Raw genomic sequence first — 26,233 nt, 5'->3', positions numbered from 1 at the left:
AGAATTATTACATTATTTTTCTTGTAAAATGTTGTACGGTAAAATATTACAAAAGCAAAAAAAAATATTTTAACATTTTTATTTAGTGATATTAATATTAAAATATTATAATAATATTGACAAATATAATAATAAAAAATACAATAACATTATTATAGTTAAATTAATATAGAATTACAAAATGTTGTGCTGAATTGCACAGCCCTACAAACAAGCAGAGGCATGTAGAGAAAAAGACTAAAAGCAATAACTCAGTTTATATTGAAAAAGATGAAATAGTATATCTAGATAGATAGACAGACTTATCCACCTCTAACTGAAACCAATTCATTCAATTAAAAATAATTCATTTTTTGTGCATCCCTAATCTGGTATTTTGGTTCACTCAAATTATGGGCACAATTCCCACAATTTGGGAACATTTGCATAATGCAGAAGGCCTAACTTTGATTCTCACTGTTGCTGCTGCCGCCATGTTGTGTGTTTCATTGTGAAAGCGAAAATACTTTGTTTGTCCTTCCAAAAGAGGGCACAACTAGAAATCAGTGGTTAAGTTGTATTTACAACACTGTTCCAGAACAGTTCAACACAAATATTCAGATGTGTGCAGCGCATTTTATGAAGGACTGTTTCCTGATCCTGGGAGAGACGACTAAAATGCCAGCTGTTGTGACTCACAGTCTGTAAGTACATTTACATATGTAAAAGATTTGCCACTGATGATTCATGCGCAAGTTTTGAGCAGTGAAGAGTAGCGGTTCTCAATTCCAGTCCTAGGCCTTGTATGTTTCTCTCATGGCTGCAGACATTTGTTCTATTTGAACGTAATGCAAGTGCCCTGCGAATTGGACATCACAGGATATTCTGCCATGATTCAATTTCAAAGCGAATGTATGTTCCATTCAAAGTGCATTGAAGTGTGCGAGACATTAATTTAAATTGTATTTATTTACAGAGGTATATGATGTCACACTTCTCCATGTGTGAAGATTTTTTGCAGCGCAAATCTGTGAACAAATGTTCAGAAGTGAGGAAAACTTCAACAGATTTCCCCTGCTCAGGGAGCAATGAACACTGTGTGGGGATGTCAATGGGAACACAGTTCATGCACGGAGCTCATCTCTAACGAACTGATTATCTGAATCAGGTGTGTTAACAAATAGAGATATGCAAAATGTGCAGAGCTGGGGGGTGCGACGACTGGAATTGAGAACCGCTGGTGAAGAGTAGCACTTGTTGTTTGTTGCTCCAATCAAAAATGCAGACAAGGTTTTATGTTTACGCTGTGCAATAGAATGCAACGCATAAAAACATAGTATAAGTCATTATAATCTGTAATTATGTCCCCACTGGATGCAACAAATGGCTCGTTTGTAATTGGTTTTATTGTTTTGGTCTTGTCGCATCGGATTTCTGATCGGGACACGCATCATAGTATAGTAAGGGGTGTAACATTTCCGTCACACGCTTTTGAGGCATTCGGCCAATCACAATGCACTGGATAGCTGGCCAATCAGAGCACACCTCACTTTTTAGACCGATGAGCCTTGTAAAAAAAACTACGCATTTCAGAGAGGCGGGGCTAAGAGGAGAAACAATAATGTACAGTATGTGGAAAATAACGTGTTTTTTTAACCTTAAACCGCATAGACACATTTAATTACACCAAATAAACAAAATAATGTTGTTTTTAGCAACATCATATCACCCCATTAAATGATCCAAGTGTGATGAGTGCTTCACTGTGATGACGGGTCATGTTCAGAACTTTGACTACACTGAACTGAGGAGAGTTATTACACACACAGCACACACACACTCGCACTTCATATGAGTCACCCACTTCTGTGTTCATAAGAATCCAGGAGAGATGGAGATGTCCTGCCCTCTGCTCAAACTCTTGTCGCTCTCTCCTCCCTAGCAGTGCACAGTATGACAGACGAGTAAACACAGATGCTGAGCAGCAAACTAGAGGAGACCATTTCATCAGCGATGACAGTCCTGCCTGCTGCAGGAATCAAACAAACAGCACAGGCAACTACTTGGCTATAATAAACTGACAGGGAGAAGAATGGAGAAGAAATAGTGCAATGGACATACTGAAGGGAGTCAATGCCTGCAGATATTATGCTGCTTATGCAAGTTTAGATATAAGGTTATTCATATAAAAAATAAAAAAGGCAGGAACCTCATAATTTTTCGACAACTGACAACAAATTGCTTCTCCACCATTTACGAATTTATAGAACAGCACTTCCGTATTCAAAATCAAGCAAAGAAAATGAACTCTGTAATCCAGAAGTTGTTAATGCAGTTTATCACCAACCTTTCAGCAGCATATAAAAACAGACTAAGATTACCCAGAAAAATGTTACAGCTCATTAAGAGATACAAGACTACACAACTTTTGGAGGTGATAAGGAATCTGACTCCAGTGTTTCTTGTTTTCAGCATTATTATGTATCAAATCTGGATGTAGTCTTTGACAAAAATAATTTTCAGTTCCTTTAACAGCAGTGCATTTGTTCACACAGAACTACAACAGCATCTTTAACGCCTGATTAACTACTAAATATAAAACATGACAAATGCAGTCCGATTTCTGAACAAATGACTATGCTGGGTTCTTTTTAGGGAATCAAAAACACTTGTGAATCATTGAAACAATCTGAATCACAAGTCATTACATTTCTAATGTATGACTCAATAAGTATCAAGAATTGTTACTGTGTTTATGCCTTTAAGGATCAAGCATAGTTACTGACTCTCACAAATTTTTTTAAATATATACAAATATTTACTATTTTACTATGTACTATTTACTATTTATCATTTTTATAATATAATAAAATATATTATATAATTTTATTCTGTAATGATTTTATTCTGTAACTTTTACATTTAATAAGGAAAACATTTTCCTAATGAAGTGGATTAATTTAATAATGAATGAATATTGAATTTATGTTGCTTTATGCTGCAAGAAATGTTCAATTTAATTCAGATTTGTCAAAATCGGAAATTCTCATATTTAAACCAAAAACACTAAAAGAAAATGGTTAATGGAATCAGAGCCAGAATTGCTAACTTCAGCACAATCCTCATGTTTATTTAGGAAACAGAATCACTGCACCTATTACTTACACAGATACTGTGGTTTGTCCCGACCAGGATGCCGTGTCACCAGGGCGCCTATAGACACCTCCCCACGTCCTGTCCAATAGAGTCACAGCCAATTAATTACCTTCCCCTCTTAATATCTCTGATTAAGATAAAGAGATAAATAAATGCATCAATCTCCGAGCCCCAAGAGGATCTTCGGCTGAAAGGCGTTGTGACAGCTGAAAGGCTTCGCCACCCCCCAGTGCTACAGATGTGACACTGTGTGTAAAGGAAGGGGGCAGGGCACATACTCAGAAAAGAAGGCAGCTTTTTGTTCCGAGCCCACACAGCTGTCACTAGCAGAGTCCGGTTCAGTCACATTCAGTCGTGTATGCGAGCATCTCACCACCCACCCTGAACAAACACACACACACAAATGTAATTCAAACACAGAGGTTAGACAGGACGACCACTGCCCCTCGGGGATGTGCTGCATTCATGACCACATGACGTGGGCAGCCACACTGAAAAAAAAAGAAAAAAAAAGAAATAAATGCGGAAAGGGTCACTGCACCTGGTCAAACTCTGTTTTTTCCACTGCTCCATTTGGCAAAAAAACACATCAGAATCAATTACGTCCATTCACCTCTAAAGCCAGCTAATCCACTTGTGTGTCATAAGCTTCCATGTAAATCCAGTTTTATACTGCGTAGCCCATGCCCCCATTAATCACTGCTGGCACGGTCAGAAACGGGCCACTCTGAAGGGACAGCCTGCAAAATATCAGAGTGGAGGAGGTCGCAGTTAAGGGTGCTGACACTATTGTGAAAAAAAGGCAAAATGAAAGCAAATGACAAAAAAGCCTTCTATTAGCATTGCAACATCAGCTTATGAACTCGAGATCACACAGGATAATTATTATACACAGCAATTTGGTTGAGTGGGAAGCGTGTTTGTTGCATGCTTAATTTTTTTGCCATGTAAAACAAGCCAAAATGCATTTATTATACTTGCAAGTTTTTGTTTAAATGCCAAGCTTGAAATGAGGGGTCATGTTAAATGACTGGCCCAACGCCATTCACAAAAAATGTAACCTTAACTAAAATCATCTTGTAGCTATAATACTGAGCATATTTAGATTGGATTTATCGACTGGCTCCATTTATTTTCATCATAAGTGCCTTTTTACTCTTTTTAAAAGGAGAGTCAAAATGATTTTATTTCAATCATCAGTTGAGCTTAACTTGTATTGTATATTCTTTATTAATATTTTACAGAAATTTTTTCTTTGTCCATCCATACAATGGAACTGAATGATAGCCAAATATCTTATTTTGTGCTCCAAAAAATCATATGGGTTTGGAACAACACTAGGCTGAGTAAATTTTCTTTCTTGGGTGAACCATCCCTTTAAACACAATAGTGTTAGGTGCACAAAAAAAATTATTTGACACAGAATGCATGTCTATTTTACATGTAAACCAATTACTCACAATAACATCACATCATACCACCGCTCCTGAATCAGCGCGGCGCGATTTGAAAGTTAAACAGCACGAGTCAGTGGCAGACACAGACATGCATTAATAAATGATAAAATAGCTGCTCTAATCCCCTTGTTCAGAGCCAAGTACTTCTTCCTTCATCAGCGAGTGTGATATTTACACAGAAACTGGAGCGTACTCCTGAGACGAGAAAGGAGAGAGATGTACATTCCCTATTTGCTCAGGTTTTGGCAATCTGCTCCCTTATAAAGAGGTGAAACTGCTTATTTGTTACCGTCGCAGCTTGCCGTGAGCATCAGCTTATCATTTTCTTTCACACTAGCTTTTCTCTTCCCCTTCCTCATTCTCTCTCTCAGTGACAGATGTAGACACCACCACTGACCTAAATCACTCTTTTCCAGCACATTAACCCCGATGCCTGTCCAAACACCTTGCAGAAACACAACACCTCCACTGCAGCCGCCACCATTTTAAACAGAGCCCCGTCTCTCACCTGTGCTAATTGTTAAAATGTCCTCTCATTACACGTGGGTGGCTGATGGAGCCTGCCAACACTGCTACTGAAATCAAAATGAAGCCATGATAGACTGAATTAATTGATTAAATGAGAAGAAAAAACTGTGTCAATCAAACCCCAGAGATAAACAGCAGGGAGTGGGATGGGCAAAACGGCAAAGATATTCAATCCAGCTCGGGTGCTTCTCAGCCCGGATCAATAAGATTTGAATTTTTTAAAGCTCTGTTTATGAAATGCAATAATCTCTCATTAAAAATGCAGGCGGCACGTGTGAGCTCTGCTGGCGTAAATGATTCATGGTTTGATATAATGGGCTTCTCTAGGTGAGGCTGCACTGCAGCGCTGGACAACGTGATAAAAAATAAACCGTCTCACGGATGAAAGCGGCTCGGTGCAAATGCAGGGACACACAGGTGCAACATTTGCCTCATTTAATGGAACAAAACATCACAGATTTATTTCCTCTTCCAGTTTTTTTTATTAAAGACCAGGACACCCCAGATCTCTCAGTGTGAAACACTAACCGCACAGACTACCCAAGCTCATCTAATGCCAGATGATTTACTATCTCTCTTTCAGACACCATTTTTTCCCCTGATTTCCTCCATCCTCTCGTTCGGTCCCTCCCTCCCCCGCTCGTTCATTCTCTCCGCAGCGCGGCTCCCTGTGAGAAAATGAAGAGATTAAGGCTGTAGCATGTGCCTGACTTTGATTTAGGGGAAACTGGCTAATCATAACATAGACAGTTTAGTGCAATCTTGCATAATGAAACGCTCCGCACTAACCACCTAATGCATACTAATTTGAAACAATCCACTCCTGGGACTGGCAAAGCATGAAGGGACCGGCCTGAGAGAAGCGAGATGCTCATCAACACTAAAAGCCAGGGACGTCGACGACACACACACACACAAACAAACAGCTTTTTTTGACCTTGGACTACAAGCATGGATACGGATTCGCTGCAGAGGGGCGTGTGAATGCTCGGAGGCAGACTTGAATGGAAAGGTCAAGCATCATTATCAAACAACTAAATAAACAGCACTGCAGCTATTGGGTGGTAACTTCACGGCTGCTGCCGCTGCTGCTGCTGCTGTGCTTCCATCCACTGAAATCCTCTCTCTCTGGCTCAGACATCACATTAGGACTGTCATATCCTGTATTGATCCTTATCCAGACAAGGCTTTATTGCTCCTCTTCTACCTAGTCGCAGGGATAAAGCTATGCTGGCATTCTTCGGTTCAAAGTGCATTAATATTAACTGCGGTCACATCCACTATGAAAGCACAGAGGGAATCTGGAATTAACACAGCAGCGAGCAGGAAGTTAGGTTGTGCATCCATTATAAGGGTCAATGACATGACGCTCATGAAGTCAAGATATAGAAACATATGATATGATAGAGAGAAGCCCTTCAGACACTCATGACTCATGTCAAGAGCTTTTAAAATATCAGATTATTTGACCTTTTTATGACTAGGCAAGGTTAGTTCAGTTTCTTTTAGGGCTTACCATTTATGAATTACATATATATACAGTAAAGACCAAAAGTTTGGAAACATTACTATTTTTAATGTTTTTGAAAGAAGTTTCTTCTGCTCATCAAGCCTGCATTTATTTGATCAAAAATACAGAAAAAATGTAATATTGTGATATATTATTACAATTTTCTGTATTTTTGATCAAATAAATGCAGGCTTGATGAGCAGAAGAAACTTCTTTCAAAAACAATAAAAATAGTATGTTTATAGAAATAAAATGTTTCTAAACTTTTGGTCTGTACTGTATATATATATATATATACACACACATATATATACACATATATACACACACACACACATACACACATATATATACACACACACACACACATATATATATATATACACATACACACACACACACACACACACACACACACATATACATATATATATATATATATATATATTTTTTTTTTTTTTTTTCCATAAGTAAAACCAGTATTATTGTGAAATGTTTTTACAATTTCAAAATAACCGCTTTCTATTTTAATGTATCTTACAATTAATTTTCAGAAATCATTCTATTATGCTAGTTTGGTGCAAAAAAAAAAAAACTAAAATAAACATTTCTTATTATTATTTAAATATTGTTGAAAATCCCTGTGCTGGTTAATATTTTTGAGGACACCATTCACAATTTTTGAAACAGAACTCTTTTGTAACATTGTAAATGTGTTGACTGTCGCTTTTGTTTAATTGAATGTGTCCTTGCTGAGTACAAGCATTCATTTCTTTTTTTTTCTCAAAACCAAAGTGAATGCTAGAAGTACATTTCCAAAAAAAAACTTGGCACATGTTTTTAACAAGATTTTTCTTTTTATGGTGGACACTCTTATTTGTCATTGACCCATAAACTAAGTGTTGGGAATTGACTTCACCTAATCTTGAAGTTAATTACCTTCAGTCAAGGCCAACAGCCTCAGCGTCCAGCGTCCTCCGAAAACTACTGTGCGTGTGAGATTGAGTGCAAAGAAAGGCCACAGCACCAATAAAACTGTGCTCTTAAAAACCATTAATAGCTTGGCCTTATTTCCACTCTCAGCTTTCATCCCTGCCGAACATATTCAATATTCTCTCACCGCGATGTTTTAAACAGTGAAAGTGTTTCCTTTCTCTGACGTGGTCTAATCGTTTCTCAAGGAGAGGTGTAGCATCTCAGAAACACATTACGAGTTTAGTCACCTTTTAGTCAGCGTATTCACGTCCGTCAGGAGAATTGGGCGACAGCGGGCATGTGCACTTGACAGCTATATCACTCTCCTTGCCCTCTCCTCTTCTTCCTCTCACTCCATTCTCTCTTTTTATCAGTAGCTGAGAGAGAACTGACAGCATATTTAACAGTGCAGTTTTGCAGCGCATTTGTGCTCTTCTGGCCGATTTCCCCCCAGACTCATCAATGCCGCATTACCAAGTCAAATCAGGTGGTGCTGCAGAGCTCGCCTCACACCAACACAAAACAGCCAGCACCGCGAGCATCACATCACAGCCTGGGAGAGAATATAAAACACCCTGCTCTCACGGCTCGCCCTCCATCGCTCTCATTTCTCTGCAGCCTGAGATTATAATCTCACAGGCCAACTGTTACCCTGTTATTGTTTCTCATTTCAGGAGTCCGATACCATTAAAGGCATGCATGTTGTTTCCAACCATTTCTCACTTTTCGCTGACACTATGTTTGGAATCTTCTCATTTAATTGGTATATACAATAAACAGGCTGATACTTCCTAAAAATAATAAGAAACTGTAGGCATTGTGTCCATTACAAGCATTTCAAACAGAAGCTACATTGTTGTTACATGACTTCATCACTCTGTCTGTTTAATTTATCAAGTGGCGTCCTTCATATTGGAATTAAAAAATTTTATTTTTAAGATTGCAATTTAGCGGAGTGATTTAGTGATATATATATATATATATTATAATTAAATTGGAATTTGTTATTTTGCATTTTCATGACGTAGATATAGATATAAATTGTAGACAGACGGACAGAGACAGACAGACAGACAGACAGACAGACAGACAGATATAGATATGCATACTCTGTACAATATAGTAGCATATAGTATACATCATAATAAGAGGAGTATGGCCGTATGCTTTTCCAAACATTTCCATTTCTCTCTCCTCCTCTCCATTTCTCGCTCATGACCATCCTTCTATCGGAGGAAAGGTCACACTCACTGCCCCTTTCATCATTCTTATCGCCACGTTGCCATTTACAAGGCAGACAAGCACTCCTCTGGCACAAGCTCAAGAAGGTAGGTTAGAAGGGACAATGAAAGAAAACTGCCATTTATTTCCCCCCGTTTTTTGTTTTTGTTTCCACGGCTGCAGAGGCAAGACAAAATGCTCTTGGGAGGAGGAAGAGAGAAAGAGAGAGATTGTATGTGCGAGTGAGAGGAAGCATTGTGTATTGTTTACTCTGTAATTCACAGCGCATGGCGTTGATTAGCAGAGCAGACTGCGACAGTGAGCCTTGGTGAGGCACTGAAGGAATAATGCTGTTCCACAACTATCTCTCTCCCTCTCAATCTCTTTTACTCTAGGGCACACTGTGGAGTGACTGATGGCTGCAATGTGGAAAAAAGCTGCCTGGGTGAGGAGTGAAATTTAAACTGCTGCTGTCAGGAGCATTATTTGGCTTTTATTACGACGTGCTGCTCCGGTTGCCTGAGACAAGCCCGTCTCTACGTGAGGCAAACGAGGCAACGGCGCCTCACCTCCCTTTTATTAATTCATGTTTGCAATGAGCTCGTACATGATAATTACTGACAGAAAGCCCGCTTTGTGTACTGACAGTCGACACAGAGGTGAGAGATGAGAGCACAAACAAACTCTTTAAAAGGATGGACATCTTATAATATCACAGTGGTCAGCTTAGAACCAACGTATAATGCTATGACATACTGTAGAAGTTTTGTCCCCTGTAATCTGTTTACAAATGCATTAAAATGCAATTCATGCATCGTGATACAGCTTTAATGATATAATACAACAACAAAAGTGGAATTATATCACAGAGAGGAACACATTACAGGATGTCAAGGTCATTAAGTCTCTTAAAATGTCAGATAATTTGCCCTTTTATGTTGAAAAAAAAAAAAAGAGTTAAAAATAAATAATGGAATGAAAATAAAATGTTTAACTTGAACAAACATTGCCTTGTCAATAAAAGCTCAAATTATCTGGCATGTTCAAGTGACTTTTTTTTTTTAAGAAGTCTCCTATGCTCACCAAGACTGCATTTATTTGAACAAAAATACCATAAAAACAGTAATATTGTGAAATATTACTATAATTTAAAATAATGGTTTAACATTTGAATATATTTTAAAATATATTAAAATAAACCTAAATTAAAGTAAATTAAAATAACCTAAAGCTTTTTTTCCAGCAGCATCTGTTTTTATAACAAATTTCTAAAAAAATAAATGAATAAATTAAACCCTTTCTTTATAATGGACACTCTTGTCACTGACCTGCCTACATGAGTGTTAAACACATTCAACATATTGTTTTTTTTTTTTAAAAACAATATAAAACTCAACAGCAGATTACTAGTACTATAAAGCATTTCCAAGATTAATTTTTTTGAGCAATAAACTGATTGTACAAGAGAATACACAGGCCTCCTGCTGCTCGGTGTAGATGAATGAGACTGAGAGAAATTTAATTCCCCGCTAATTAGCATTCTGCTCAGAGGAGCATGTGGTCTCTCAGTGGGTTACACCCAGGTCAGGTGACAGTGGGCGACTCGGCAGCAGCCGCCGGGTTGGCAGTAGAGAACACTCTCAGGGGAAAGTAAGTGGCAGAGCCCCTCTTCTGCTCTCCAGTCTGACTGTCCCCTAGAGCTACTTCAGTCTTTCACAAAACAAAAAGCAATGCTGGATGCGGGGAGGTGCTGGGCTCATCTCCTCCTCCACAGGCTGATAAAAACAGGATTACAGGTAAATACCAGGAGAAGAGGCAGCCTGGAAACACACGGTCTAAAGCCCTTCTCCAAAACCTTGAACAACAGCCCCCTGGAAACAAATGCCACTCACTGGTGAAGCACAAACATACGACCCCTGTGTAATTTGCTTTAAAAGTGAGAAATGATTGCCTGTGACTAGACAATAATTAATCTTGCCACTGAGAAGGGAAAAAAAAGGTTACGGAGCTGCTTCAATTACCAGACGATTCCGCCTCTGCTAACAGACGAGGCTGGATTCAAAGAACACTTGCGATGACAAAAAGGAGAGACAACTCCAGTGTCATCAGAAAAAGGCAGCGATGTGGGAAATCAATGGCGAGATCAATCGCGCGCCTGCCTCCCTCTCTAGAACAGCAGGGGAACGGAGCACTTTACATAAGCACTGATAACCATCAGGGAGGCAGGCTTCAGCTCGCTGATTTACTGCCACGGACCCCCGAGACACCTTCAGGTGGCAGAGCGGCTCTCTTTCGCGATCACTGTAACCTTCTCAAACACATCTTCAAAGACACACAGTCAGGGGGAAAAAGCATCATATACTCGGTTTAAGCTGTTAGCTTTGAGAAGTTGTGCTACGTGATTAATAAAGTCAACAAATGTGTTGTTAGGCACAACGTGCAGCATTTACTAGGTTTGTACACAACCTAGTCGACTAGTAAAAACACTATTCCGGTCTCACCTGAAGAGGATAGTTCACCCAAAAATGACATTCTGCCATCAGTAACTCACCTTCAGTTTGTTCCAAACCTTATTTGTTACAAATAATCAGAATTTTTTTTTAATGAAACATAAAAGATTCAGTCCATTCACCCAAAACTTTGATGCTTCAAAAAGTTCATAAAGTCATTATAAACCATAATGGACTTTTCAAATTGTGTATGTTCAAGTGTCATCATAATATGGATGGATGGATGGATGGATGGACGGACGGGTTATTTTAATTACCATTAAAGGGAAGTAACAGAACATAAACATAAAACACAAAATGGCTTTTTAATGTGTTAGGAAATACAATATTAATTTAACATCCAAAGCTACAGTTTAGCCAAATATTTCTCTTTCAATTAATATTAAAATGTTAAGTATATGGCTACATATAAATGATTATTTGAATGGTTTTGCAATGTAGATCAGCATAAAATAAGTAATAACCCCAATAACTATAGTGATACTATACACTTGTTTTTGTAGAGAAGGCTGATGATGCAACCCACATTTTTATATAATATGTAACAATATGTTTAATCACTCTATCAAGAGAACCTTGGCCAAAAAAAGCTGAAGACCTCTGTGCTAAATAATAGTTCCTGACATTGTGAAAAGCAAAAGAATATTATTTTTCCGATTCTGTGCAGTTACACAGTAGGTAGATGAAAAGTGTTTAGCTTCAGCAGTTATATTACATATATACAATATTACATATGGCTGGACTGCTGACCAATGAGCATCCAGGGCCGGGATCACTTATTTAAATATGCATAAGAGATAATCAGAGATAGGAAACAATTAGAAGGTCGATGGTAGAGAATGTGCAGTAGCAGTCTGTGCTGGGTTTGTGTCTTCATTAGAGAACAAGAAGAAGTAGCTGAAAACACGCCGGGTGTTTTCGGCCGATCGGTTAATTAGGATTTTTGCTGCTTCGTTTTGCGTGAGAGAGGCGGGAAGTAAAGGTTGATTGCCTTTTATTAGCAGTCTAGCAGCTTCAGCGCTCCCTCCTTCTTTATTGCAGATTGTACAGATGTGGAGCATCTCGGCAAAAACATCAATTCCAATAATTACAAGAAATTGCAAGTGAGAGCACGAGCCATCGCTCATCTGAGCTCACCCGCAGGAGTTTGTACGATGACGTTCCCCTTGATGACAGCATGTGACGGGAGCGCTTAAAAAGCCCACAGGAACACACACGTCGTTCTTCTAATTGGAGGATGAATGGAGGAGAAGAGCTGCTCTCCAAGTAAAGAGGAATACTTTAATAACTGCAATAAGCAAAAGGGAGGTGCGTAAACACAATAAGAGGGCCCTTAAGAGTTTGTTGTGAAAAATAAAGCTGAAAATGCACACTGTCAATGTAATGTGTGAACGTAGCACCTCTGAGCAAAATGTGCATCTGTCTGAACGGAGAATTACTCGCTTAACAGTTCGATTTAGCAGAAGCTCAAATTACACGCCCTAGAAATCAAAGCAGACAAAATACTTGGCTTAATAGCTTTGCTTCACCTTGCCACATTTGCAAGGAAAAGAAACATCCACGTAAAGCCAAAAATGCTGAAATAAACAATGATGAAACCATAAGCCAATCAAGGTGTTCATGCAATAATAATCCCCAGCTTAACAGAAGGAAAACTGATATGAAGAGCGTGTCAGCCTGTCGATCCATGCAGAATTATTACATTCCTACAGGTCCCAAATGGTCACTGATATACAGGAAATTATATATCTTATTTTCCTACACAGTAACTCAGCACCAATTCCACATCCACAGAAAATGTTACAGTTAAAAATATAAATCTATAAACCATTATTCTTTTTTTTTTAACATTTAACAAAATCCTAATTAGTATTAGAGTAGGGATATATACTAGCGTTCTTTCCTCTAACTAGCAAAAAATGTCACTACAAGCTCTTGCACACCCTAAAGATGTATGAGTGCTGGCTGAACTAACCCCTGACTCGTTTCCACTTATTACTGGGGCTTATACTGCCAATTGAATAAAATCAATACTTCTGTTGGCTTAGACTTTAAAGCTTTTCTCGTCTAATTTCTCCCGTTAATGTTTTTTTCATGAGGCGGTTCCCCGTGACACATTTGTGCTGTGTGAAATCCCTGGAGCATCCAATAAAAAGGTGTGTGTCGAATAAGCCTGTCACCGCACTCAAAACAACCACCGTCGCCACTTACACTCTTCCATCATATGAAGAAATATTAGGCTGACTATCTCAAGCACTAAATTTTGAGTAGACCCCATCAATTTTATAGCTTTTCGGTATAATAAAAACAGATAGAAGTGCTAGCTCACTGTGAAAACAGAATGATGCCTGAAATCATTACAGGCGCTCAAAGCGGTGGATGATTTTAAAAAACAATCCATTTGCAATGTGCGCATTTATTTGCCATTTCAAAGAGAGCCTCATCTGCCCAGTCCAATCAAAGCCCCTCTATGCAAATGCTGCAAAGAGAGAAGAAAAGAACATACGGGCTGGCACAAAACGAGAGAGCTAGAGCTCCAGGGTAACGCTTCAATGATAAAAGAGAGAAAATCTTGTTTTGATAAGTGAATTACTGGCCTTCACTACATTTTCCTGCATTTCTGAACCAGTGGGTTCATTAAATGCATTGATATATCTGTCAACCTTATCCAAGTGCTCGGGACGGAAAAATGCAGTCACCTTTGCAGGGCTGAATCTCTCAACAGCTCGAGGCAACAGATTTATTACAAATTGATCCATTAGATAGCGCTGCCATGGTTTATTGTTTACGCCGTTCCTCTCGCCCCTGCTTGTCTTTGCCACAATAGCAGCATGTAATAAGGAGGAAACTACAGGTGCGAACCCATCGTCATGCACCACTCTACAGCAAACCAGAGCGAAGAAGAGTATCTGAGCAAAAGGGGGAAAAGAGGTGCTGTCTAACAGACACCAATATGCTGTAAGCAGTCATACTGTCAAGAGGAAGTGGTCGTGGTGCAAGGGCAAATAAAGGGCGGAGGAGAGGAGAGACTTAGAGGCACTCTCTGATGAGTAAGGACTGATTAGAGAGCACAAAGACAGCAGACCACCCCCTCCCTTTCTCAAGCACATAATTCACACCTTCAGATCCTCACATATTCCCTATTAAAACATCAAACAGGACTCTGCGTTGTGCGGGCGCTGCAGTAAAAATCCACCACTTGTGTGCCAGAATAAATGACTATACGACCTGCTTTATGACCGAGTCATGAACAATTCCAGGCTCAGCATCAGACGGTGGCTTCTCTTGATTTGAAGATTAAGCGAAGGCTGAGAAAAGCATTATAGCAAATAGAAAGGACGAAACATAGGGGCCTATAATGTTACAGCGATGATCTCCACTGGACTGATATGACCTGGACATGCAGTTGCAAATATATCGTTTTCATCCATTACTGCTTATGGGAGCAGTCGATTGTGTATACAGCCAGACTCAATAGTTTAAGAGGAGGTCAGCCACATAACTGATGAATATTGATTATCTTTACCTTGAGGTGCCTGGTTGGAAATATAAACAAAGGGTGAATCAACCATTAAACGCCAACTCTCTCCATGTGCTGAAAAAGGTACAGGAAAAGGTTCAAGCAGACAGTATTTTCAGTGCTCAGTAATATATGGATGGAAAGACAGCTCAAGTCAGTGTGAGAGCTTGTTGTAAATTCAGCTGATGTAAATCTTTTATGCTTTTGTTTTATAAAAAGCCATTACTCCAGTCATCAGTGTCACATGATCATTCTAATATGTTGATATGTTGCTCAAGGAACATTTATTATTATTATCAATGTTGAATGTAACCGTGATGATTAATATTTTTAGGGCTGCAAAACAATTAGTTGTGATTAATCGATTCAAAATGAAAGTTTTTTCACGTACTATATGTGTTTGTACTGTGTATATATAGAAATACATTCAATAGATACTTAATTTTTTAAATATAGACGTGTGTATTTATATATACATAATAAATATACACAGTACACACATAGTATGTAAACAAACTTTTATTTTGATTCGATTAATCGCGACTAATCGTTTTGAAACCCTAATATTTCTGAGGAAACCATTATACTTCTTTCCCAAGATTCTTTGATAAATAGAAAGTTCAAAAGAACAGCATTTATTTGGAAAAGAAATAAACATATGTAACATAAACATTGTAACATAACAAATCTTTAATGGCCACTTTTTATCAATATAAAGCATTTTTGCAGAATAAAGGTATTAATTTCTTTCAAACAAATTCTTACTCACCCCAAACTTCTGATCAGTGCGTCAATAATAATGGTAACAGCTATTTTTATTATTATTGATTATTATTATTATTATTATTATTATTATATTAAAAACTGCTAGAATTAATTGTAAGTATTGGATGCATCAGTTACAATGGATTGAAAAATATGAACAAGTCTATTTATACATTTTCCAGCAAAATAATTGTTGAACTCCTAACCATCACAGTGTTACACTACAGCTATATTATTTTAAAACTTTTTTTACACATAAGAAAATGCTAAATCCTTATGTTGAGCCATGATTTTGCTGACAGCTATTGAACATCCAATTTTTCTTCTTTTTTTATTTGCTATATTCTTCACCTGATATAATGTTTTATTTCGCATTTCAGAATTCTAAAACCAATAACCACAAACTAAATTATCATTCAAATGTATTTTCATTGACAAAACAAGTAGTTTTATAAAGAATTGTTTTATTTAGCTAGCCATTCTAAGGCTGAGATGATTCAGATGCTTCTGCCTGGCTTAATAATCTGATTCAATATTTAAAAGCGCTGGTTAATGGGCCAGCAGGTTTATATGGAATCTTACTGAAAGGCACATGTCAAACACAGTGCAGAAGCCTGGGCTCTCCTCCCCCGGCCCGTGCTAATGCATCGCAGAAAATTGTATGGCTTTGCTAATACATCCTCTCCTCTCCGCCTCTCTCATTCCTCACACTAATGCACATACAAATGGACAAACCAGACTAGAAACAGACTCAGAGTGTCAAGGAAAACGTTGCCTGTCTACATCCGTGTGGGGGTGTGTGTATATGAGCTCCCCATAACTGCAACCTGAAAACACTGGCATTAGCCAAAAAATAGCACAATACTACAGGCTCTACTCAGCAGATGTAGAAGCGAGGCAATAAAAGCACCAGTATGCAGAGACCGTGTTTGTGTGCAATGTTCACTCCATGTCATGTCATTACAGCAGCCAATCTTTTACCTAATCAGCAGTGTGTCTCTTCAGTCAGCAGGGACGAGGTAACATGGCTCCATTCTTTTACAAGATCCCATCTTATTTTCCACCCTCTCTACGGACAGCAGACAGGCAGGCAAGTGGTTCACTATTAAAACAAAAACACCAGTTTGTTAATAGCTCCCCGCACCCCTTTCTGCTCTCGGGATACGTCATGGAAGCCTATAGTAAGCCTTTGGTACTTTCATTTCCCAACATCTGTTTTGGCTTTGCTTTAATATCATGAATGCCTCTTCCACAGTTCCACAGGATGACTCCCATAGCACACTTCTGTCTGATCTAGGAGGACATCTTGGAGCAATCTGGAGAAGGGTCCTGTAATTCTTGAGCATGTTACTTTAAGCTGTTCACTGTCAGGAAGCTCCATCAGCAGCCCTGATGGTGTCTGGTCACAGTTACATGGCGAAATACAGCCACGGTATAACACACTCTCTATTACAAAGGCAAATGTCACTGCTTGACTGCTTTTGACTCATGACCCTTTTTATGCTATTATAAACTGCTGACTTAAACTATAAGCTTCATAACTGTGTGAATACTAAAAGGAACTGGCCTGTTATCCATCAATCCATTTAAGGGACTAATGAACAGACAGATGGCCGCTATCACAAAAAAAATAAAAATAAATGATGGGGAGATCAGAACAAGACAGGATATTGCACCAATGTATTTATGGACATATGAGGTAATGCACATTAAAGGGATAGTTCACCCCAAAAATGAAAATTGTCCATGGTAGGACCCTTGTTGTCTATGGAGGGTCAGAAAAAATATCTTAATTTGTGTTCAGACGATGAACAAAGGTGTTGAGGGCGAGTAATTCATCACAGAATGTTCATTTTTGCGTGAACTATCCCTTTCATTTGAATTATTAAATTAACACATTGCTTTCTCTCTTATTTTTTTTTTTTACATTGTCTCTTATCCAGCTGTCTTTGCATTTCTTAGGAGTTCTTCCTATCTGTTTCCATTGTACAGCTTTAACATAAACTCTTAAGTATTCCAGAGAGCCATGTAATAAAGTTACATAACATCTCCACTCACTGACTGTCCAATGATCAAATATCTATTACAATTGCAGAAATGATTAGGCTACAAAAAAAGTATCTGAAGCTACACAGTTTGCAGCACAACCTCAGCATATCTTACTGCTTGTTTTTCTCTCATCTTAGACGCTACAAGAAAAATGATGTACAATACATTTGCATGACTCTCTTCAAAACTGTCAAGAAACACAAGGAAATCAGCCCTGCTCAAGACACGCAGAGCCTCTCGGTGTCAGGGAGGAAGAAAGGAGGCCTGTCTCATTTCTGCCAGGCTGCCCTGAGTGTCAGCCTAATATCTTAAAACAACAGATGCAGAAAGCACTGCTGCAGTCAGCCAATTACCCGCTTTTGGCATTTGTGCTACACACACACACACCAGAAAACATCTTTTGAGGAGAATGAAAGAGCTGGATTGTTATGCGTGCAGTCAGTGTGTGTTGTCAGACTGTTAAATTTAATGAGTACACAGAATTTGAATGGCCCATCAAGAGCTCTTCGGAAGGAGCATGACAGCATTGTCCAGGGCATCAGATCTTTCAAGGAGGAATCATGGATTTCTAACAAACAAGGGTGATTTGCAGTCACGCTGTCTTTGCAAATCAAAGCAGACCTTACAGTTGAACAATAGACGCATAAAGAATGACCTGCTTGGCTATACAGATGGCAGCCATCAGTTACACACTATAAAGAAGAGGCACGATTAATGAATAGCAAGGTAAGAGGTAAATTAACCAGACGACACCTCTGTAGACCAGTTAATGCCAGTCGAAAGCATTTGTGGCTTAATGTTGATAACCACGATAAATAATTTCAAGTCGTTCCTCATTAAAAAATATCAGGGGGGAAATATGGGAGACAAAATTAAAGGGAATGGATTTAAAAGCAGAAATCTGAAACTTATACATTTATAGAAGCTTGCATTAAATCTTCTGTTAAAACTTTGAGCTGCAAAGCAGTTTAAATGATAGTTTTTACAGTCATTCCAAGGAGTTTATACGTACAACTTTACACAAAAAAGACAGCATGTGATTTTTTTCCATGCTGAAATCATTAACATAATGATTTCACAGGCTCATTCACCTCCATTTACACCAAGAAGGAAAACTATGACAATAACGTCTATTACATCAATGTATGATATCAATCTGTTTATTATAAGCAAAAACTGCAGTTTTGTCATCTGCCACTTTATATGTTTAATCTCTTTAGATCAGGATTCGTATTGGCTGTTGGTTGTATTATTCACCACCTGGAAATTATATATATATTTTTTTAAAGTGAATCCTACGATATCGTTCCTCAGTGCTATATATCGTTATATTATATGAACTCTGCTGTTCTTTTCAATTTAGAATGTTTTTTAAAACAATAGCTTTATTGTAATCATACTTGCCGTAAATGGGACTTAAGTGATTTAGATACTTGCTGTAAACACAAATATTCTCAATTAAACTATTCCTTTAACTGATAATGCACCTTTCGAAGTTTTGAGTGAACAAAAAGGCTGAGTCTACTTTCGTGGCATCGCTTAATTTAAAGAATAGGTCCCTGGGAGAAAAATCGACCTTATTCGCCTCCCTTTCTCCTAGCACCAAATGTGGCAGCACTATAACACATTTCCAAGTCTGTGCTAAGCCGCACGCCGAGGCGGTCAACTATGACACGAATCAAGGCTCAGATCAAAAGGAACAGTGTGTCAATATGATGGAGCATTATGTAAATGCTGCCTCTCCCTGCCTAAATATTGACAAATCAGCTCGCAGAAGCGAGGCAGCAAGAGCACACCAGCATCCACATGGGATCTCCCCTCCAGTCGCTGACTGACAATTCATAGGAAATGTCTTCCATTTACAACCCATTATTTACTGCTCTCCCCATGATTGCTTCACACTGGCCCTGGCAGCAGCTGCCCCAAATTGCCCTCTTGGGTGGATTCCGAGCACACTCTTGCTCAAAAGATGGATTCACGCCATGCCAAAAAGGCTAACCAGATTACTTCTGTCGTCACTGATTCCCCGATTGCTGCCTCTATCCTAAAAGAGTACGAGAATCTAGGATTGTGCGAGACAGCCTGACTGATATGGCTAATACAGCGAGGCACAAGTGTACGCAGCAGGCTACCGCTCACTCCACCGGTGATGTTCAGCATTAAACTGCACTAATGAAAGAGAATTAAGGCACATTCACACCAAGAACATAACTAAGATAACTATAATGATTATTATATTAAATTCCACACCAACGAACCTTAAACTTTCTGTTTCTTACAAGCGTGTGATGCAGTCATGTAAACTGCTGCTATAAATTCTTGAGTTTTTTAAAGGAAAAGGTAACCCAAATATGAACATTAGATGCAAATTTACTTACCTTCAGGCCATCCAAGATGTAGATGAGTTTGTTTCTTCACTGGAACAGATTTGGAGAAACTTAGCATTACATCACTTGGTCAGCAATCTTCTGCAGTGAATGGGTGCCGTCAGAATGAGAGTTCAAATGACAGATTATTGATACAAAATCTTAAAGTACATTAAATTCCACCAACATATGTCTTTAGAATGGTTTCGGACTCTTGTAAACAGTGTTTGATCTGTACATATTTCTCCTGATTCAGACAAGATGAATTTCTTACTGGAGAAAATAATATTACTGATAGAGGACTTTCCTAATGATGGACTTGCTTCTTACAAAGACAGCTTTTTACTTTACAAAACAATAAAGGGTGGACTGGAGTCACATGGATAACTTGTGGATTATTGTGATGTTTTTATCAGGATTCTCATTCTAATGGCACCCATTCACTGCAGAGGACTCATTGCAAGAGATTAATTTTCCAAATCTGTTGCAGTGAAGAAATAAAATTTTGGATGGCCTGAGGGTGAGTACATGTTCAGTAAATGTTCATCTCTGGGTGAACTATTCCTTTAAAACCTTGCTGTTATAGTTATCGTCCATGGTGTGAAAGAGCCCAGCGATGTGACTGTCAAGCTATTTATCCTCAAAACCCCTCTCTGCTGTTAAAATGCAAGAGCGACTCAACACTCATGAATCTTCTTCAAATATGAAAGCGTCAGGCACTGTGTTCGGGAAACAAGATTCAAAAAGCGGGATGTGGCTGAATTGAGTGCTGCTTTTGCGACGAGAAGGATGTGCTGTGCTTTAACCGGTTTTCAAAAGCTGAGCCAGACCTATACGTACAGCAAATACAATAGGCCCTCGCCTTTAGGGGTGAAAAATGAGCACAGCTGTGAGTCAGTGTGACACTGATTTTGTTCAACAGTTTACATAGCTGCTCTGTGATACCCTTGAGAGTACTCTCATGCCCTTTGGCCAGCAGAGAATGATTACTAATAGCTTTCTCCTACACTGTTAAGACTCCCACACACTCTTTTTGTAGCATGACTCTGAAATAACAAGATCATCAGAGAATAGCAAATTGAGAGTTATTCTAGCTGCTTCGAAGTCTCTGACAACTGTGCGCACAAATACAGCGGCAACAAACAAGAACCTGTGGTCATGTCAGTGTTATAGATTCTTCATTAATAGGCATCACGTGGGTTTAAGTGTTTTGTTAAATGGGTGGCATCAGCTTTGAGGTCTGTGCACGACCAAATGCTCATGTGATAATCCCAGCCTGTTTGATTGCCTCTTACTTTCTTTCAGCCTGCTAGATAAGCACATAACCCGAGGCAGATGGTGCTGAAAATCATTATTAAGGAGCAACCATAATGCTAAGCCATTGTGCTTCAGATAAGTCTATTTGTGAGGAGAATGTCACTTAATGTCACAAAGTCTGCAAAAATTTAATTGGCAACTACGGCTCAATCGCATCTGTAGAGCAAAACCACATAGTATCACTACAAACAACAGTTCAGACAACATCCAAGGCCCAGTCAGATGAGTAGTTCTGATTTCCAATGGCCACACAACAAAACCATCTCCAATTATCATTTTTAGCTATGTATTTTTGTATTTACATGAAATAATTCATAAAAATATGTGACCCTGGACCACAAAACCAGTCTTAAGTCGCTGCGGTATGTTTTCAGCAATAGCCAAAAAAAAACCATAGTGTGGGTCACAATTATTGATTTTTATTCTATGGCAAAAATCATTAGGATATTAAGTAAAGATCATGTTCCATGAAGATATTTTGTAAATTTCCTACTGTAAATATATTAAAACTTAATTTTTGATTAGTAATATGCATTGCTATCATTTGTACAACTTTAAAGGCGATTTTCTCCGTATTTTGATTTTTTGCACCCTCAGATTCTAGATTTTCAAATAGTTGTATCTCGGCCAGATATTATCATATCCTAACAAACCATACATCAATGGAAAGCTTATTTATTCATTTATCACATCTCAATTTTGAAAAATTTCAGACTTAAGGTTTTGTGGTCCAGGGTCAAATATAATATAATATAGACATTTTAATAATAATAAGAAGAAGAATTTTATATATTTTAATAGATTTTAACTTTACTATCGGTTAGAAATAATATATTAATTATAACATATTTATTTTAAAAAAGTATTAATAATAATAATAGATTTTGAATTACAACCAAAAAATACTGTACATTATTCAGCTAGAATGTAAATCATTTGATTCATAAACATACTTTTGTAGGAAGACAATAATATACAATGAAAACAATGTTTTACAGCACTGTTTTGATGCTTTTAAGACTTCCACAGGTCATTTTTGCAATTTCAGCAAAGCTTTGTCGGTTAGCCAGCAAGAGAACATTATTTCATTGACAATATAGCAGAAATTGTAAAACAAGAAAACCAAAAGTTTGCCAAGCTTACAAAAATGGTTGAACGAGCTTGGAGTATGTAAATTCATCTGCAACACAGCACTGGTCTAAAAGGGTAAGTGACTGTTCTGTAAACTGGCCTGAAACCTTCTCACACTGGCCTTGGTCCAGTGGGCCATTCCTCATTGAGCCCTGACAAGCAGACAAAAGCCATGTATACTAACAAGTCAAGAGACATGAACTAACAGTTTTACACATTAAATCATTTTAGCAAAACAGAACAGCTTGGCTGAGTAGTGTATGAAGGATTATCTAACGCACTGGAGAAAAATGACCACAAAAACACACTTCTGCCTCTTCCAATCACAAGCTGTTAAGAGTGCCATTTGGTCTTAGTGCAACACAGTGGCAGGTGGCTGTACAATTCAGCCTGTGTTTACTGCATGCTGAATGGACAAGAAAACAATGCCACGACTATGATCTTATTTAGTATATTTCCAATTAAGTGTGACCAGTCGGTTCTAGTTCTACATCTTAGAATGACAAATCTTTATAACTGTGCCACACTTCACCTAAATCGAATTAGATGGTGGAAACTATTCTAATGAAAGCCAGTTGCATCTATTTAAACCATTTGTTATTTTTCAAGGGCAAGAAAGCATAAGTGCAGCTCACAACCTGGGCTTCACATTTGATTAATTAACTGTTTTATTGATTGCCCATGTGTTAAGCTAAACAATTTAATGTTTAAATGCCATCCAGCATAATCAGGCTTCAACTTACAAAGCAGTATCACACATTCTACATTAAACAGTAGTACACACAAAAATTATTACTAACTTTTTTATTCCTTTAGAACAAACCTACTGAAGCAAAAAAAAAAAAAAAGATTTATAGTAATGCATACAGGTACATATTACATAAATCTTGTTTATAGTGTTAACTAATTTTTTAATGTATTCATTTTATATGTTGTAGACTTTGAGTGCTGCACAGTTTTAACTGTACTGTACAAGTCTTAACTATCTACATGTAATGCACATTAATCCAGTCCTTAAATCAATATCTTGCCAAGCAAAAAGCTGTGCATTTGTAATAAATAAGCTCATCATTACAGTATTTTAACTTCAAACCACTGCTTCTGGCTAAAATATCAGTCCATAACGTATAACAACAGGAAAATTCCATCCTCTGTTGTTAAAAACATCTTAATTATGCATTTGCTTCTTACAAATGTGCAGCTTTTCCCTTTTTAATGATGGGCTGGAGTCATGTGAATTAGGCAATTTATGGATTATTGTGATGTTCTTGCTGTTTGAACTCTCATTCTGATGGCACCCATTCCCTGAAGAGGATTTATTGGTAAGCAAGAGATATATGGCTAAATTTCTCCAAATCTGTTCTAATAAAGAAACAAACTTATCTATATATCGGATGACCCTAGGGTGAGTACAATTTCAGTGAAATTTAATTTTTTGATTATTCCCTTTAGTGAGTAGCTATCAAATCATCTACAATTTGTTTTTGCAAACATACAAAGTCAAAGTGACGACACATAATAGAAATACAATCAGTGTCAACCACCTGTTGTTTACATCCTCACGATCGGTCTACTTAATTTGTGTTTTCATCTATTCATCCCTTTTCGATCAGTCATCTATTCATCTCTTTTCAATCAGTCTAAGAAAAAAAAACTTGTAGCATTTTGAAAGCTGTTTCGATAGCCAGCTCGAGCAACAAACTAGACACAAAAGCCCATCTGAACCTTCATGTCAACCACTATAAAAACAGTGGATTGATTGATCTTCCAAAAGCACAACTCTGACAAGCCAGACACTAAACAAACATGATGTGTAAATACTGTCACCTGACCTCTCAGGACACTTTGACAATAAAATTATGTGGTCAAGTAAGCGTGCTTGATTTAGAAATCTCCAGACAGGGAGACTGCTTCTTCTGGGTAACCTCACAAGCTTGCAATCACAGTATCTTAGCAGATCAACATAATTAGGTTAAGAGCAATTAAAAACTGCACAATGAAGGAGATACGTGCGTGATTGTGCAGGCGCACAAAGAGAGATGTATCTTTGTCAAACACTATGATCGTTGGCACACACACGCTGATGATGAGGATGATGATGCTAGCCTGCTAGCCAATGTCTCTTGTATTAATAAAGCATAACACCTCCTCAACGACAGCTCACGGCGGCTGTGATTAAAACAGGGAGCTAATTACAACAGCCATACAAGCTAATCAAATCATCTTCCGTACACCCGAGAAGACGGTTAAAGGCGGAACTTACCTGAAGTCCTTCTCTACAACATCAGAGATTTTGTGTTTTGAGATGTTGTGACTGAGCAGCGGCGGTTAGCGGATAAGAGTCAAGTGCCGCTTCAAGTGTTTTGGAGTTGTTTTACACCCCTGGCACACCGATATTAATGATATGGCTGTCACTGTCAAATCAATATTTATGGTGGTAAGGAGTGTTGGTAACGGGTCAGTGTTGGGATACAGTGTTGTCTCTCTCTCTCTCTTTTCTGTAAGAAAGAAACCCCCCACCTCCCCCCGCCGCGCTTGAAAGCCGCTCTTCCTGCGAGAAGAATAATGTGCGAGTGAAAACGCTCTGCCTACTTTCCAGTGTCGCGCGCTGCGATAGGTTGAACGCGAGCAGAATGTAAGACGCGGACCAATCAGATCGGTCATTTTGTGATTTAAAAACGTGTGTGTGTGTGTGTGTGTGTGTGTGTGTGTGTGTGTGTGTGTGTGTGTGTGTGTGTGTGTGTGTGTGTGTGTGTGTGTGTGTGTGTGTGTGTGTGTGTGTGTGTGTGTGTGTGTAGGTGTGTGTAGGACTGCCTAAACAGTGCTGGTAGGATGGTAGTGAGGGGAATTTTGGTTCATACAAGAGATTCGAATTATAAAATATTTTAAATTGTATGTATCCTCTTATTTTAATCATTTCTAATCATGCACCAGGAGTATTTGACCGTCGCACTGATTTTTAAGCGTCTCACGCATGAGCACCCATTTGTGCGGTGGAACTGTTGTTGTTGTTTTTAACTCATTTTTATTATTATGAGTGAGACAGAATTAATTTGCTACAAATTATTTAAGTTATTGTTTATTTAATGTCTAGCTTTAAGCATAGGCCTACTGTTCCAACAAATGCAAAAAATTGTCTCACATCACAGCAGGCACACAAACGCCATAAAACATTTATTTGTTATTTGGTTAAATTTCGGTTGTGACGTCAGGTGACCAAAATTCAATGTCTAATGTCAATGTTAATTTTATGTCCAATACCAACATCAGCTTTGTGTAACCAAAATCCAACGTAGTCAACGTCAAATTGGTGTCAAATACCGATTTTCATTAGGTGCGTCAAAAATTGGGAACCAATTTCACATATACTCCGTCTGCAGTGCGTATGAAGTCCGTGTGCATCATGTACTGTATGTGGTGCAGAAGGAGCATGGACTCATTGTGCTTTCACTCAGGACGCGTTTGCAGTTCGCTACTAATCCGCGGCTGCAGACGGAGTATGAAACGGAGTGTGAAACAGGCGTTAGTGCGTTCACACTTAAAAAAAAAAAGAACTTTAAATACCCGGATGAAGCACTTAAAACTGATTTCGGACAGGCTTCTGAGGCAGCAGAACGCTAGTGATCTACAACAAAATAGAACGACTTTTGGTGATAAACTAATATTTAATTAGTATAATACTGATTTAAAGCTAGAAATAATATCAAAAGTGCAAAATGTTAGTCAGAAATATACATTATTTACACACA

The 26,233-nt window shown here is 38.2% G+C and overlaps 1 protein-coding gene across 3 annotated transcripts in view; it reads right to left on the bottom strand.

Moving 5' to 3' along the window:
- Positions 1–24,980, bottom strand: part of LOC132118171 (arginine-glutamic acid dipeptide repeats protein-like) — a 156,591-nt gene extending 131,611 nt beyond the window's left edge. Inside the window, exons 1-2 of one of the 3 annotated variants that reach the window (XM_059527800.1) lie at positions 24,748–24,980; positions 16,603–16,723 (exon numbers count right to left, since the gene is read on the bottom strand). The gene's annotated coding sequence lies outside the window, so the exon portion shown is untranslated. Of the gene's footprint in view, positions 1–3,144; positions 3,167–16,602; positions 16,724–24,747 lie in introns of those variants that run through there. The other 2 variants (XM_059527802.1, XM_059527801.1) reach the window with 2 other exon arrangements.
- Positions 24,981–26,233: the final 1,253 nt, after the last annotated feature.

The sequence above is a fragment of the Carassius carassius genome, chromosome 37, assembly GCF_963082965.1.
Source record: "Carassius carassius chromosome 37, fCarCar2.1, whole genome shotgun sequence".
Taxonomy (NCBI): domain Eukaryota; kingdom Metazoa; phylum Chordata; class Actinopteri; order Cypriniformes; family Cyprinidae; genus Carassius; species Carassius carassius.
Note: the sequence above shows the minus strand (reverse complement) of the source record. Positions and strands in the feature narration are given on the sequence as shown.